Genomic DNA, 17,827 nt, shown 5'->3' on the forward strand with positions numbered 1-17,827 from the left:
TTCAAAATGAGCCGTGAAGCATCAAGTATGGACGGATGTTATGAATGAAGAATACAAGTCCATTATGAAGAATGATGTGTGGGATGTGGTCCCTAGACCCCAGGACAAATCGATTGTCACCTCTAAATGGCTTTACAAAATCAAGCATGGAGCTGATGGGAGTGCAGAAAAATACAAGGCTCGCTTTGTTGCTTGAGGCTTTTCTCAAAAGGAAGGTGTAGATTACGATGAGATATTTGCACCTATTGCGCGATACACCACCATCTGCTCGATCATAGCCCTTGTTGCTTCGCAAGGATGGAACCTACATCAGATGGATGTCAAGATTGCTTTCTTGCATGGTTCGATCAAAGAGGAGGTCTATGTGGAACAACCGAGGGGTTTGAGATTCATGATCAGGAATCTCATGTATGCAGGTTGAAGAAAGCTCTCTATGGGTCGAAGCAAGCACCCCGGGCTTGGTATGAGAGGATTGATAGCTATTTGATGAAGCTGGTATTCACTAGGAGTGAAGCTGATCCGAAACTTTACTTTAAGGTTGAAGATGATAAACCTCTCATATTGGTGCTTTATGTGGATGACCTCTTTCTGACTGGTGCAAACCCTCTCATTCACAAATGTAAGAGGGAGTTGGCTTCCGAATTTGAGATGAAGGGCCTAGGACTGATGCACCACTTCCTACGGTTGGAGGTGTTGCAAAAGCTAGGAGAAATTTTCCTATCTCAAGGAAAATGTGTGAAGATATTGGAAAGATTTGGGATGGTGGACTACAAATCCGTGACTACCTCGATGGAGCTTATCTTTAAGAAGTTATGCGGTAGTGCTGTCGGACCTGAATTGGGAAATGCTTCTGAGAATTGTCAACTCATAGGAGCACTGATGTTCTTGGTGAACTCTCGTCCAGATATATGTTTTGCAGTTAACACGTTGAGCCAATATATGGTTGAGCCTCATCACACACATTGGATTGGTGCCAAGAATCTTCTAAGATATCTTTGGGGCACAATCACTCATGGACTGAGATACACTGCCGGAGATGTGATGCTGCATGGTTATTCTAATGCTGATTGGGCAGGCAGTGTGGTGGATCGCAATAGCACTTTTGGGTGTTGTTTCTCTTTGGGTTCTGCTTCGGTATCTTGGATGAGCAGGAAGCAGAAGTCTGTTGCTTTTAGCACCACTGAGGCCGAGTACATAGTTGCGAGTATGACCTCTTGTGAAGCTGTTTGGTTGAGGAAGCTCTTCAGTGGGCTGTTTGGATATGTGTTGGATACCACCGTGATCCTTTGCGACAACCAGAGTGGGATTCGATTATCAGAGAATCCCGTATTTCATGATCGCTCCAAGCACATCGATATCAGGTACCACTTTATCCGGGATATGGTACAATGAGGAGCAATAAGGCTCCATCACATTGGGATTGACGAGCAGGTCGTCGACATTTTGACAAAGCCCTTGGGAAAGGTAAAATTATTGACTTTCTGAGAACGACTAGGAGTCGTGGAGAGACCCTCTTATGAGGGTCCTGTATGATATGGACATTGGGCTTTGGGAGCTCCGGGGGGCTTGGGGTACTTCTTGGAGCGATGAGCAACCATAGGGTGAGTGGTTCAGCCTTCCCCTAGTGGTTTGCTGTGTACAGAGTGAGTGGTTTAGCTTTCCCCTAGTGGTTTATTGTGTACAGAGTGAGTGGTTTAGCCTTCCCCTGTGATACCCCGTGGTGACATGTAAGCAAGATGAGTGGTTCATCCTTCTCCTGCTGAGACATCCTACCCATGCAATCTGGGACTCATGGGAAGTACCTCTCATCTGGCCAATGAATAGGGAAATGAGGATAGGGACCATAGTACTACCGATGGACGCATCGTGTACTGCCGTACTCCCTATGCTAGGATGATATTGATCCGGGATCAATTGGAACTGACTTCAGGTCAGTAAGAGTGGTATGACACTCTCTTTATTGGAACCGACTTCGGGTCAGGTATGAGACACTCTTTTATTTGGGACCGACTTCGGGTCAGTAGAGAATGGTATGATACATTCTCGATCACTTCTTCTTCTTCATAGTTTAGTAGAGCAGTGCATTGATGGCAGAGATAGTACTGACTGACAGATGGATTAGCAGATGGAGTTCTCCTTAATTGAGAGGGAGTTTTAAAATTGGCAACTAGGGCCAAACTCCATATGGGTCACCTTATTTATGGCAGTTGATATTTTTCTTGAATTCCTCTCTCTGAGAGGCATAGGAATGATCTAAAGATCATCCGATTCCGACATGTATGTATGGAGATATGAATTTATTTATATTATTGACAATTTGTCAAGGTCGGCCAGCAAGCAAAACAATCATTTTCACCCCCAACTTAACCTCAACGTTGCATATAAAAGGAGGAGACCTCATGGCATTATTTCACCATCTCATCCTCACATCCTTCTCTTTCCTCTCTTGTTTGGGTATGCATATCTGGAGCAACTTCTCTCACACGTGCGAAAGGAAGGAGACTGTTTTCTGTTTAGGGCTGTGTTGACCGAGTTTGACTGAAGCTGCAAGGAGGCTATTTGGACAATGTTGACTAGCGTTGACTCTTCTTTGATTGCGGATTAGGTTAGACTGCCTCTCCTTGGCAGGCCGTTGTTCTGGACAACCTCTTTGACCCTACTTTGACCCTTTGTTGACCAGTGTTGATTGTGCTAGGGCTGGCTGCAGTTGACCAATGTTTGATTGGGATTTTTAGACTGTTTTGTGCTGATATTCTTGCTGTTGGAGGCCGAGTTCACTGAGCTTTGACCAAGCTTGATTGGAGGTCAAAGCTGACCTGTTTGACCAAATTTGACTTTGCTAGTTAGTGTTCGCTGTTGCTGTCATAAAATATCAGATTTGTATATTTGTACTATCTCTCTCTCTACTGAACTATTGAAGATTGTAAGAAGAACTGATCAAGGGTTTCCCCACATTGGGGTTTGTCCCTAGCTGGTGCCACATCTTGTGTCCTCTTGTCTTGGCTTGTCTTCTACTGTTTATGTTGATGTTCTATCTGCATTTTACTATCATGCTGATGTGATTACTAAGCTGGAAATTGATATTGGGCTAATAAGAAATTGAAGTAAATTGCTCTTAAGCATAGAACATACCAAAATTAACAACACAGGATATAGGCTGTGAGCCAGGGCCAAAACCTCTCCACTTGAGAGGAAAACCCACAAATCTCTTCTCTTCTTATAGATTCTTCAAGTGATGAATTCCAAGACCTGTAGAACAAGGCCGATACCTTTCCTAGACCAAGTCCGACCTTCTTGATGATGTGCTTCCTTTGTCCCAGTTAAACCCAGTGAAATCTCTTCCAGCGGCACAACTTTGACCCCCAGGTACAAAATTTCGGCCTCCACTGCAGGTCTGAAATTTTTGGCCCCTGCAACAACTGCTGCTTCCACACATGTGAGCAAAACTAGGGCTTCCAAGGCTTCCTTTGACCTTCGCTTGGGTTTCTCCTTCTGCTAGGGCTTGAAGGTGACCTAATAGACCTTCCTTCGACCTTCTTTTTGCAATTTCTTCAAGTTTGATCTTGCAACAACAAAACCCTAGCCTCCTTCCTTTGCACGTGTGAAAAGAGTGAGAAATAACCCAAATCTTCATCTTATGTCCTTCTTCCTTTTTCGCTAGTCTTCTTCTGCTTCTCCTTTGCTTAGATGATGAGAAGATCAGTGCGTGTCCATAGGAGGTTGAGTCACTCCTATATATAGGATTTCAAGGAGGAAGACATGCCCTTTTTAGGCCGGCTTCTTAGCTGCCAGGCCGACTTGGTCTTGGAAGGCATTTTGACACTTTTAAATACAAAAATAATTCTTTTTACATGTTACAATGTGCCCAATGGGGTTGTCTTCATATGACAATGACTATTACTTCTTGACACTAGGACAAACCCTAGAAGCACTCAATGGGTGTTTGACCTCTAAATAAAAAGACCTTGAGCATGAAACCCATGCTACAAAAATAACAATAATAAATTTTCTTTCTTTTTACATCATACAAGAATCAAGAGTACATTTCATATTTATGAAGACCAAACCTAGTTACACATTTCAACACTCCCTCTTAACTAGGGAGGTATTCATAAATGGTAAATGGACATTCTCAAACTGAAGAGATCTCATAGGAAGAGTCAGATTGGTAAGCCATCTCATAAGCTATCAATTCAACTTATCTCTTTGCATCATACCAACCAACATTGTCATAGCAAGGTCTTGACTAACAACTCTATCTCTCCACAAGATCAGAGCACAATGCTAGCGAGATTAATGACTGACAGACACCATCATCATTGTCTCTCAAGGCACATACCCCACTCGGGCGTTCACAGGGTGTGTCCTTTTAGGACAATTCTTATCTTGGAATAACACATCCTTAAGGAATTTCCTCTTCGACTACTTTTATCTTGGATGCCCTACCTCATCCTCAAAGAGTATCAGAAACCATATGCTTACTCAATCCTCCATTCTTTCTTCACACAGTGAAGACAAGAATGATGTATCTATCTCTCCCTCTCAACTAGGGAGGACATATCAACCAAGCCAAGCTTGTCTCTCAAATTCACAAGCTTCTTATTAGGAGGAGATTTTATCAAGATGGTAGAGACCTGCTTCATCGGTGGAGATACATTGTAGCTGCAACACTCCATCTTGCACTAACTTTCGTATGTAGTGATACTTATTATTTATGTGCTTTGTGTTTCCATGGAACACCTGGTCTCCAAACAACCTTATACAATTGATGTTGTCACAATGTATCACTGTAGGGTCCATCGGTTCTTCAAATAGGTCGGACAACAACTTCCTTAACCAGACAACTTCTCTGCCTACTTCATAGGCTACAATGTATTCAACCTCAACACTACTCAAAGCAATTGATTCTTGCATTCTACCCATCCAGGATATCATGGAGGATCCCAAACTAAAAACATCCTCCGGTAGTGCTTCTCCCATCCATCTCATTGCCTCCCCAATCATAAATTGTATGACCAATCAAGTTGATATCATTCCTTTTATCATACTTTAGGCAGTAGTGGATTGGTCCTTGTAGATATCTCAGTATATGCTTGGCTGCTATCCAATGATCATGCTTGGGCTCTACCTGGAACTGACTGAGAATATTCACTGCAAAACAAATGTCTGGTTGAGTATTTACCAAATACATTAGTGAGCCAACCAAGTGTCTACACCTTGTTGGATCCACCGGGCTTGATTCAAAACTTCTTAACCTCTTCAAATTTGTGACCATAGGGGTTGTCATAGGTTTGCAATCGATCATGTCAAACCTTTTCAACATTTTGATCACATATTTTCCTTGACCTAGATATATCGCATCACGTCCTTGCCACGCTTCCAACCCCAAATAATAGTGCATCAGCCCTAGATCCTTCATATCAAATTTTGTTGCCATATGCTTATTGCACTCTTGAATATGACCTTTTACACCTGTTATGAGATAATCATCCACATATAGAAGAATGATTACGGGCTCATCCTTCAAAACCTTGATATAGAGTCTCAGATTAGCAGAACTCTTCGAGAAGCCTAATCTTTGTAGGTATGTATCCATCCTTTACATACCACCACCTTTGTGCTTGCTTAAGGCCATAAAGTGCCTTCTTCAGCCTGCAGATATAAGTCTTTCTGTCTTTTACTTCAACTCCCAAGGGTTGACTTCTTCATCAATAGTACCATTCAGGAACGTTGTTTTGACATCCATTTGATGGATGTTCCATCCCATCGATGCCACGAAAGAGACCAACGAACGTATAGTTGTATACTTTGCTGTAGGTGCAAATGTCTCTTCATAATTGATGCCTTCTTGTTGGGAGAAGTCCCTAGCCACAAATCTTGCCTTATATTTACTTCCATCTGCTGCATGTTTAATCTTGTAGAGCCACTTGGAAGTTACCACAAATTTGTCTTTAGGCCTAGGTACGATTTCCCAAACTCCATTCTTCATTATTGATTGATATTCTTCATTCATGGCATCTTTCTATTCTTGATGTTTGACAACCTCTTCAAAAGTGGATGGCTTTGCTTCTATTAATTTCGTCATATAGGTTGCATACCCTGAATATCTTTTGGGCTTCTTACTTTCCCTGAACATGCCTTTGGCTGCTCCATGTCCTTCCGCATCTAAAAGAGTAGACTTCAACCAATTGGGTCTCTTTCTGCTTTCAGGGATGATCACTTGTTGTACAGGTTCATTGGGACCTTCTTCTTCATGATTTGAATCCTCTTCCTCCCTAGTGCATTCTTCTTCATGTTAGTTTATGGTAGCGTCGGATGTGCTCTAGCCATGAAAATTGGTGGAGAGGCTAAGGCACATGAGTTCTAAAGAACTCAGAAACCATTTGGTGAAATTCCATCGGGATTGTAATTTTATTAAAATAATTAATATTTTTAATTGGGTTCCTAAGTCTTAACTTAGGAAAATTAAAGTATTAATGGATATTAATCAAAATATGGGTGAGAAGAAGTACAAGGCCGAGCAGGTAAAGGCGAAGAGGTACATACTTGATGGAGTTCGAGATCATGTGGTCTCACACTTGCAGGGCAAAGATACAACCTGAGAAATGTAGGAAGCTTTGTCTTCATTGTATGAAGGTTCTTCCGAACAACGGAAGATGTACTTAGAACAAAAGTTGCAATGGACATTGATGTAGAAGGGAGAAGGGGTTAACTCCTATCTTCAACATCTTCAGGACACTAGAGACCAACTTGCTGCAGTGGGGTTTACTCCTTAGTCTACTGTGATGGTAAGGACGGCCCTGAATGGAGTCTCAGATGAATGACAAGCCTTCATCCAAAGTATATTGGGTAGGGAAAGACTACCTTCATGGGAGGAGATGTGGGCATCCCTTCAATAGGAAGAATTAATGAGGGATTTGGTTAAGGTCAACCTCAATGGCAACAGTGGGAGTGGCACGAAGACCAAGGAGGAGGAGGTGAACGCAACTCTAGCATCAAAGGGACAACATAAGTAGAAGCAGAAGCAGAAGGACATTTCGAAGGTGAAATGCTTCAGATGTGGCGAGATGGGCCACTTTGCATCCCATTGTCCTTTGAAGCAAACTGATAAGGATGAGAAACATGATCCTAAGGCTGCTCCAACAAAAATTGACGAAGATGAGTTTGCCATGAGTGCCCACACATCTCTAGGAGGGAAATGGGGCGATATAGAACTGTAGTCGAGAGGACTACATGTGGGCAAGATCTTTGAGGAACCCACCTCTTGGATCAATTCCTTGCTACGGGAGCCCGAGATTCAGCAGTAACGAGATGGACTTAGTGTCAGATGATGCAGTGGGTTGGTTGGAGAGACAGATGCAGTAGCCTGAGACTAGAGACTGATTAGCGCAGAGCAAGGTTGGCAGCAGTGCAAATGGCACAATGCAGAAGTCAGCAACAACGCAAAAGATTCAGAGGGTCAGAGACTAGTAGTAGTCAGATTCCAACATTCACATGGTATTATGCTGAACACAATTAGTTCAGTAATTTTGGGTGTTTTTCAGTTGCTTCTCTCAACAACTGAGTTGCAGTACAAATGCAGTGTTAACAATGGCAGTGCTAACAGCATAGCAGATGCAACATTTGAGAGGGAGCTGTAGTACAGATGCAGCAGTGGCAGTGGTAGTGTCATGGGCATCAGTATAGTAGCATAGTGTTGATGGCAACAACAATGTGGAAAGGAGATGCTTCAGAGATAGAGCAACATGCAGTTGGACATTGTTGCTAGAGCACATTCCTCGCTAAGTGAGAGTGTTAACTTTTGGTAGCATCGAATGTGCTTTAGCCATGAAAATTGGTGGAGAGGCTAAGGTACATGAGTTCTAAAGAACCCAAAAACCGTTTTGTGAAATTCCACCCGGATTGTATTTTATTAAAATAATTAATATTTTTAATGGGGTTCCTAAGTCTAAACTTAGGAAAATTAAAGTATTAATGGGTATAAATAAAAATATGGGTGAGAATGTTTTAAAAGCGGATCAAGTCAAGTTTTTAATCTTAGCCGTTGATTAGAGACTTAATCTTGACCGTTGAAGTTTCAATGATAAAAGTATAAGAAGGATGCTTGGGGTTCATTCAAAAACACACCGAGAGAATGAATTGATTTAGAGTTCGAAATTTCTGGGGCTAGGAAGCTCGAAAATTTGAACTAAGTGATCATTTTGCAGTAGAGGGGTAGGGATAGTTCGGGAAAACTAGGCAGAGAGGCAGAGAGCCACCAATGGAGGTAGCGCAAAACCTAGAGGGATTGACGCTGGGCCAGTATGGAGCCACGCAGGCTTGACGCAGAGCCAAAAGGGCCAGCGTAGAAGGGAAGTCGCCTTCACGCAGAAATCCGGAACTGCCAGGGAGTTGCCAGAACAACTGGGAGAGGTTGATGCAGACCTCCAAGAGGCAGAAGAGACAACGCAGTGCTGATGTAGGGCTTATGCAGGGCCAACGCAGAGATAGCCAGGGGTTTGCCAGTTCTGTTGTCGAATCAACCAGAAACTGCTGGGTGAAGTGAGGTAATCTCACTTAGTTTTCCGGCATTATATCTTTCTCTATAACTGGATTGCCTGGAGGGCATCCAACATTGTATTCAGAACTACTGCTTAATAATATAAAACCCTCAGAGCTGCTGCACTGGTTTTCCTGCATTGGGTTTTTCCGGGGACTATTTTGTCAAAAAATAACGGTGTCCTATGTATCTTGTTCTTTGCTCAATTTCTTGTTTCATGTAATCAAATTAAATTGGTGTAGGTTGCAGAAGTAATTTACTTCAGTATTTTTCAGAAAATAACTTGATAATGTATATTAAAATCAAGTAGGAGAAGTAAATTCAGTTTTGCTGCAGTAGGGGTTCCTTGACTATAGGAATTTTCACACTTCAAATATTGGAAGTTCTTCATCATCAGAGTTAGTCGGGAGGTCCTTCAATTTCTTGAATGCAATACTTTCACAAAGATCACATCTCGAATTCTATTTGGCGTCCTTCCTTTATGTAGATCCTACATGCCTTTGAAGTGTTTCTATAGCCAACAAATATTCCCTTCATGCTTGTAGGATCCAATTTCTTTCATCTTTTAGAATGTGAATATAGACAAGATAGTCAAATATTCGGAGATGGTCCACGCTTGGTTTCTTCCTAGTGAATGCTTCCTTAGGAGTCATGTTGTCTGGTGATCTATGAGGACTTCGATTTTGAATACACACAACAGTTTTAGTTTCTTCACCCCATAGAAATTTAGGCAAGTCTTGATCATGTAACATGGCTCTAACACTTTCCTCAATTGATCGATTCTTTTGTTCAACAACTCCATTTTGTTCAGGATTATATGGGACTATCAACTCCCTCTCAATCCCAGCCTCCTTACAGAAAACTATGAGCTCCTTTGACGTGTACACTCCTCCATTGTCGGATCTTGGTACCTTTATCTTCCTTTCTGTAAGGTTCTCTACTTCAACTTTGAATTCTTGAAATTTGTCAAATACTTCATCCTTGGACTTTAGCAAATAGAGTCAAATTTTCCTTGAGTGGTCATCAATGAATGTTACATAATATAGATAACCTCCATGAGGCTTTGTAGACATAGGACCACAAACATCAGAATGAATGAGATCCAAGACTTCTTTTGACCTTGAAGCACTGCTTCCAAATGGTCTCTTAACATTTTTCCCTAATGCACATCCCTTGCACACCCTTTCATGATCCTCCTTGAGTTCAGGGATGCCATTCACCATTGAATTTAGAGTTAATAATATTTTGTAGTGAAGGTGCCCAAACCTTCGATGCCAAAGTTCACATGGACTTACTTCAATGTGAATCAATGCTTGAGAGAGAGGTGTTAGCAACCTACAAAGTCTTCCTTTACGAATTCCAATGACTTTTGCATTGTTGATGCTAGAGTCTTTGTCCCATACCACAACCTTTCCATCCATGGAAGCGACTCTATCTCCCTTATCTTCTAAACATGAAATAGAAAGTAGATTTTTTTGCAAACCCGAAACAAATAGGATATTGTTGAGATGAATATTTCCTCCATTCTCTAGTTGCAACGAGGTTGACCCAATTCCTGTTATAGGATAGCTCTTCTTGTCACCAAGTTCAACGGAGTAGGAAGATTCTCCTCTTGATAGGGTCTTTAGTTGCTTGTGCTCACCTGTCATATGTCTTGATGCTCCACTGTCGATTACCCAAATATTCTCGTCTTCAAATGTGCCTGTAATTGCTGAGAATAATCCTTCATCCTTTGTAGAAGTCATGGTTATACTATTTTTGATGGATAATAGGAGATTCCACAATGGCTTGATACCTTGCTTGAGATGACTTGCTACCATAGAGCACTGCTTCAAAGATTTCTTCGAAGATGTAGCGATCTTCATCATGCCCTTAGCCAACCTTAGCTTTGATACCATGTTGAGAAATCTATAGGGCTGCAATTAGGATGATTTCTCTTAAACTTTATAACTGCTTGTGATGTCTTTGTACTTTTTGTTACTTATTAGCTTCTTCACTTACTATTATGTTATTCTTATCATCAAACAACTACCAAAACAAGAAGCTCAACTATACACAAGAACGCAAGAGATAAGCTACAAGCCAGGGCCAAAAACTCTCCACTTGAGAGGAAAATCCACAAATCTCTTTTCTTCTGTAATATTCCTAATTAGCCATGGGTAATTAGAATATTTGATTTTGCTCAATTTTGCCTTCTATAGTTATTTGTAAATAAAAAGATGAGGAAAAGGGGACATAACTCACTTTTAGAATAAAAGTCACTTCCTAGTAGCACAACGTTGTGACTTAAAAGGGAGCCAAGGGGGGCCAAAGGACCACGCAGAGATGGGGCCCACACAGACACTTGGAGGGACTGTGCGGATGGAAAGGAAACACGTGGCAAGAGGGGATTACGTTGGAGGAGGTGAGCCTTGGGATTGGGCGAGGCCAATGCTATAAAGGAGAGAGGAGCCCCCTCATTTTGTGATTCGATTATGTGCATTTGAGCTAGTCACTTCGACTTAGAGCACACTGGCTGTTTCGCTGGTCTGCAACACTGTTTAGTGCATCGAGTGTCTCCGTTCGGAGATCTCACCCTTAGCCCCGGGGGACTTCGAGTAACTGCTCGGGCAAGGCAGTTTTCAGCAGTCTATTGCAGGAGGATTTATCTTTGGAGGGAGGAGGAACTGAGCATTGGAAAACTGCGCAGCCTTGAGAGAGAGGGACGCAGTTCTTCTGGGAGCAGTTCTGGATTGAGGATTTGTGGAGGAGTTGAGCTCGGATATTGAGCAAGGGATCGACTCTTGCATATTGGAGTGGTTTGGCAGAGTTTCAGGCAGTATTTTGGAGGATTCTACTCAGTGGCAGCGCATGGCCTTAAGGGATTGTGTGATTCCCCAAGGGGGCAATTTTCGGGGTTCGGCCATTTCAGAAAAGCTTTGTGGGTTTTTCTGGGTTTTCTGAGTAGGGGCGGATTCCAGAGTTTCAACATTTTTTGAGGAGGGGAACAACCCCAAATCCACATTTGATTTCCAGTAGTAGCAGCAGCACGACAGTTTTCCAGCAGCATCCACGCAGAGGCCATTCCTTTGTTATTTTGAGTGTATTTCTTCACTTGCCTGGTGCAAGTCGAGGTGCCATCCTTTTGATCACCTCATGTACTCATTCCATTACTCAGTATAATAAAATGGCTTAGCGTTTCTCTCTGCATTTCTCGAGTATCTGCTTATATTTCATGCTTATATTATTATATGTTACACCACTGTTATTTTTATCATTTTGAGTTTCCCGGTTATTATATTATTTGTGCATATTTGGTTGGAGTTTATTGGGGTTTTGGGGAAAATATCTGAAACGGGATATTATAGTGGTATCAGAGCATAGACCTGGCTCAGCCTGTGGAGCTAGCAATCTATGACACCAGGGGAAAAGCCCTACATTTGTTACAGAGGTAGGAGATAGGATATACAGAGACACTGGGCGTAGGTTGGAGAACACCTACAGAGAGGGAGACTGTGTTCCAGTAGTGGACGCAGAACAGGAGGAGCTTGTGGTGGACGCAGGACAGGAGGACCCTGTGGTGGATGCAGAGCAGGAGGGTTCGATGGCAAATGATGACGGGAAGAAATTTGCGGACATGATCCTCAAATCAGTGCAGGATCTGTCAAGGCAGATCGAGGTGATGGTGTAGAGATTCATGGCAGTGGAGGCTAGACAGCGTGAGAGCCCACGAGTTTTCCAGGTTGGAGAGGGATCGGGTGCATCTCACCATTTGCCAGAGCAGGGTGCCACTCAGCGTGATACTACTCAACAGGTGGCCTCACATGCCCCTATATGCTCTACCATGCCCACTTTCCTAGGAGCAGATACGGGGCTCGGAGCATAGCAGGAGGCAAAGCCCGGTCATATGGGCGATTATTTTGCAGAGTACCAGGGCTATGGACAGGAGTTCAAGGATGCTCTCTCATTCAGAGACTTTGTTCAGCTCCAGCGGGATAGTAGACCCCGCGACCATCACAGAGGATATCGGCATTATCATGATGGAGACACCCATCGCACTGCTAGTAGATTTCACTTGCCTACGTTTGATGGCTCATCAAACAGTTCGACAAGGTCTTGGGTGGAGAAGCTGGACATCTATTTCCAGCTTAACCAGATGTCGGAGACAGAGGCCATCAAGGTGGCGACATTACATTTGGATGGTGAGGCCCAGGATTGGTGGTTCCATGGGATGGTTACACTCGGGCATTCCACAGTGACGACGTATGCAGAGTTCACCGGGAGATTGATGGAGAGGTTTGATCGGAGGGATCCAGAATAACACTTTGTTGAGCTGACGAGGCTCAAACAGACAGGGAGCCTAGAGACCTACATTGCAGACTTTTTGAGGGTTTTAGTGATGGTGCCAGATCTATCCACGACACGGAGGATCTACATGTATGTTGAGGGGTTAGCAGAGCCACTTCGGGGTCTAGTCAGATCTGCTTGACCAACCACCCTTCAAGATGCTATTAGTAGGACCCGGGACTTACAGGATGTCTTACCCAGGACCCGGACACCTTACCCCCAGCGACAGGGTTTTCAGCCAAGGGGAAGGATGTGAGGATTCCGCCTCTGAAGGGGAATCCAGGACGAGTACAGATTGATGATGATGTCGGGAGGGAGTTAAAGAAGAAGCGGTTGTGCTTTACCTGTCAGGAGTCGTGGGCACCAGGACATAGATGTGCTACTGGCAAGGCACATTTTATTGAGGTCTTCTCCGAGAGTAGTGGGGGAGAGGATGAGGAGGATGATGTGGAGGCAGGAGATAGTCATGCTGTGCAGGGTCCCTCGTCGCCTTCACCAGCAACAGCAGGTGGCGTAGCTTTTGCACCTAACGGAGGAGCCCTTGGAGCATTGCGAGGAGTTCCCAAGTATTTGACGCTGCGCGTACGGGGGACAGTACGTGGCTAGCGGGTATCAGTTTTGGTTGACAGTGGGGCAACCCACAACTTCATCTATGCACAGATGGTTGAGCGGAGAGGTATACAGACAGAGAGCTTCGATGGATTTTCAGTTTTGGTCCCAGGAGATCAGACCATGGTGTGTGCTCGTTATGTCCCAGTGTTATCAGTGACGATGGACACCTACAAACTGACTGACCACTTTTTCGTGGTCAATATTTCGGACACCAACATGGTACTGGGTGTTCAGTGGCTTATCACTCTAGGGAAGGTCACGACAGATTGGAAGGCCCTAGAGATGGAGTGGGATGATGAGAAGACAGGGAAGCATGAGAAGATACGGGGACAACACACATATCTGCCTTAGACTGTTTCGGCTCATCGGATGTAGGCAGTCTTCCTGAAGGGAGACATAGAGTGGGCAGTAGAGTTGCATGCATCAGAGACAGGGACTACAGGGCAGACAGTGCACCCGGAGATACAGTCCATTCTTGATCGGTATGCCATGTTATTTGGGGAGATTTCGCCGAGACAGCCACCAGACCGTGGGTTTGAGCACACCATTGAGCTTGAGCAGGGCATACAGGCAGTGATTACTACCCCCTATAGGCATCCCGAGGCTTATCCGGAGGAGATTGAGCGGGCCATTCAGGAGTTGCTGGCTCTTGGGCACATTCGGTCGAGCACGAGTCCTTTTGCTTCTTTCGTGGTGTTGGTGAAGAAGAAGGACGACACATTGAGGATGTGCATTGACTACAGAGCTCTGAACAAGAAGACCCGGAAGAACAGATACCCCATACCCAGGGTCGATGAGTTGATGGACGAGTTGAGAGGAGCACGATTCTTCTCAAAGATTGATTTGAGATCTGGGTACCATCAGATTCGCATGAGGGAGCAAGACATTCCCAAGACCGCCTTCAGGTGTCAATATGGGCACTTTGAGTTTTTGGTGATGCCCTTTGGGCTAACCAATGCCCCAGCTACATTTCAGTCTTGCATGAATCACATCTTCCGCAGTCACTTAAGGAAGTTTGTGTTGGTGTTCTTTGATGATATCCTCATTTACAACAGGACTTGGGAGGAGCATCTCCAACACATCGAGACAATATTACGCATCTTGGTGGAGCAATAGTTCTATGCCAAGCTCTCCAAATGTGAGTTCGGGTTGACGGAGATGTTATACTTGGGACACATCATAGGAGTGGACGGAGTGAGGGTCCATGAGGAGAAGATCAGGGCCATCAGAGATTGGCCGGAGCCGAGAAACGTGACGGAACTTTGAGGATTCATTGGCATTTGTACTTACTACCGCAAGTTCGTCAAGGGTTTCTCACAGCTTGCTGCACCCCTGACAGATTTGACGAGGAAGGGGGTATTCAGTTGGTCGGATACAACGCAGCGAGCCTTCGACAGGCTCAAGGAGGTGATGAGCAGCTGCCCAGTGCTTGTATTACCAGATTTTTCGCAGCCATTTGTTTTGGAGTGTGATGCGTCGGGAGAGGGGATTGACGTAGTATTGATGCAGGGAGGTCACCCTATAGCCTTTGAGAGCCGGAAGCTCCTTCCGCACGAGAGGTTGTATTCTATATACATGACAAGGAGATGCTGGCCATCATGCATGCATTGGCCAAGTTCCGGCAGTATTAAGTGGGTAACAGGTTCAAGGTGAGGACTGATCACAACAGCCTCGGGTTCTTTTTGGAGCAGAAGCAGCTACAGGAGAGGCAACAGAAGTGGATCAGTAAGATCTAAGCATATGACTTTGACATTGAGTATGTCAAGGGTAAGAACAATGTGGTGGCAGATGCCCTTTCACGTAGACCAGCCACGTTGTCTCTTATGAGCTTGGACACAGACTGGAGGGCTCGACTCTTAGTAGAGTACTCCAAGGATAGATTTGCATGCGAGGTTCTGGATGGGCAGGTGGCAAATGACAGGTACAGGGTGGTCGATGAGATCATCTACTACAGGGACCTGATCTTTTTGACTGAGGGGTCTCAGCTCAAGAAGAAGATACTTTAGGCGTCACATGATTCACCATTGGCAGGTCATCAGGGGTTTACCAAAACCTACAGGGCCATTAGAGAGAGGTTCTCATGGAAGGGCCTCAAGGAGGACGTACTCCAGCATGTCCGGGAGTGCGATGTTTGCCAGAGAAACAAGGGGGAGATGAACCATCTAGCAGGACTATTGCAACCTCTTCCCATTCCGGAGGGGAAATGGGAGTGTATTTCGATGGACTTCATCACGGGGTTGCCCATGGTACAGGGCAAGGATGGCATCTTTGTCATAGTTGATCGGCTGACAAAGTACTCACACTTTTTCGCCATATCCGCACACTACATAGCAGCGCAGGTGGCCGAGCTATTCTTCAGAGAGATTTTCAGGTTACATGGTCTTCCCAAGACCATCACTAGTGACAGGGACAACTATTTCATGGGCGGATTTTGGCAGGAACTTTTCTGGTTGGTGGGGACAGAGTTGACATCGAGTACCAGTTATCACCCATAGACGGACGGGCAGACAGAGATAGTTAACAAGTGGCTGGAGGGCTACTTGCGTAGCTATGTCAGTGGACAACAGCGAGCATGGCTGAAGTGGTTGCATCTGGGGGAGTACTGCTACAACACTACACATCACATGTCCATCGGTATGTCACCATTCTATGCTTTGTATGGATATCATCCTTTATCTTTTGCTGACGTGATGTTTGGTGCTAGCAAGGCTCTGAGAGCCAAGATTTGGATCCAAGAGAGTTAGGATATTCTCCAAGCTCTCAAGGATAATATGGCTACAACGCAGAACCAACAAACGCTGTATGCTGACAGGGGTCGGGTGGAGAGATAGTTTGAGGTAGGGGACTTGGTCTACCTACGATTACAGCCATACCGACAGTCGTCACTGAAGCAGAAGGGCGCTGAAAAGCTCAAGCCCCGCTTTTATGGGCCATATAGGGTGATACGCAGGATTGGACAGGTAGCATATGAGTTGGAGCTGTCCCAAGGCAGTAAGATTCATAACGTTTTCCACGTATCATGCCTGAAGAAGGCATTGGGACAGCGTGGGACAGTGATAGATGAGCTACCACCCATGGATGATAACAGGCATTTGGTGTTTTGCAGCCAGAGGCTATTATTGATACCAGGGGGAGGCAACTACGGAGCAGGACGATCAGGGAATTCTTGGTGAGGTGGAAGAATTTACCGGATGAGGATGCCACTTGGGAGAGTGAGAAATTTTGCAGCATCCATCACTTCAGTTGCTTGAGGACAAACAACATTTTGCCGGGGGAGACTGTAATATTCCTAATTAGCCATGGGTAATTAGAATATTCGATTTTGCTCAATTTTGCCTTCTATAGTTATTTGTAAATAAAAAGGTGAGGAAAAGGGGACATAACTCACTTTTAGAATAAAACTCACTTCCTAGCAGCACAACGTTGTGACTTAAAGGGGAGCCAAGAGGGGCCAAAGGACCACGCAGAGATGGGGCCCATGCAGACACTTGGAGGGATTGTGCAGATGGAAAGGGAACACGTGGCAAGAGGGGATTACATTGGAGGAGGTGAGCCTTGGGATTGGGAGAGGCCAATGCTATAAAGGAGAGAGGAGCCCCCTCATTTTGTGATTCGATTATGTGCATTTGAGCTAGTCACTTCGACTTAGAGCACGCTGGCTGTTTAGCTAGTCTGCAACACTGTTTAGTGCATCGAGTGTCTCTGTTCGGAGATCTCACCCTTAGCCCCGGGGGACTTCGAGTGCCTGCTCGGGCAAGGTAGTTTTCAGGAGTCTTTTGCAGGACGATTGATCTTTGGAGGGAGGAGGAACTGAGCATTGGAAGACTGCGCAGTCTTGAGAGAGAGGAACACAGTTCTTCTGGGAGCAGTTCCGGATTGAGGATTTGTGGAGGAGTTGAGTTGGGATATTGAGCAAGGGATCAACTCTTGCATATTGGAGTGGTTTGGCAGAGTTTCAAACAGTATTTTGGAGGATTCTACTCAGTGGCAGCGTAGGGCCTTGAGGGATTGCGTGATTCCCCAAGGGGGTGATTTTCAGGGGTCGGCCATTTCAGAAAAGCTTTCTGGGTTTTTTTGGGTTTTCTGAGTAGGGGCGGATTCCAGAGTTTCAACATTTTTTGAGGAGGGGAACAACCCCAAATCCACATTTGATTTCCAACAGTAGCAGTAGCACGACAGTTTTCTAGCAGCATCCACCCAAAGGCCATTCCTTTGTTATTCTGAGTGTATTTCTTCACTTGCCTGGTGCAAGTCGAGGTGCCATCCTTTTGATCACCTCCTGTACTCATTCCATTACTCAATATAATAAAATGGCTTAGCGTTTCTCCCTACATTTCTTGAGTATCTGCT

The 17,827-nt window shown here is 44.6% G+C and overlaps 1 protein-coding gene across 2 annotated transcripts in view; it reads left to right on the forward strand.

Annotated features, from left to right (window-relative positions):
- LOC149205141 (protein LIKE COV 1-like) overlaps positions 1–17,827 on the forward strand; it is a 45,708-nt gene that overhangs the window by 13,552 nt on the left and 14,329 nt on the right. The window lies entirely within an intron of this gene.

The sequence above is a fragment of the Pinus tabuliformis genome, chromosome 1_2 (assembly GCF_031772625.1).
Source record: "Pinus tabuliformis cultivar Carrire ecotype Pingquan chromosome 1_2, CPIR1, whole genome shotgun sequence".
NCBI classification, from domain to species: domain Eukaryota; kingdom Viridiplantae; phylum Streptophyta; class Pinopsida; order Pinales; family Pinaceae; genus Pinus; species Pinus tabuliformis.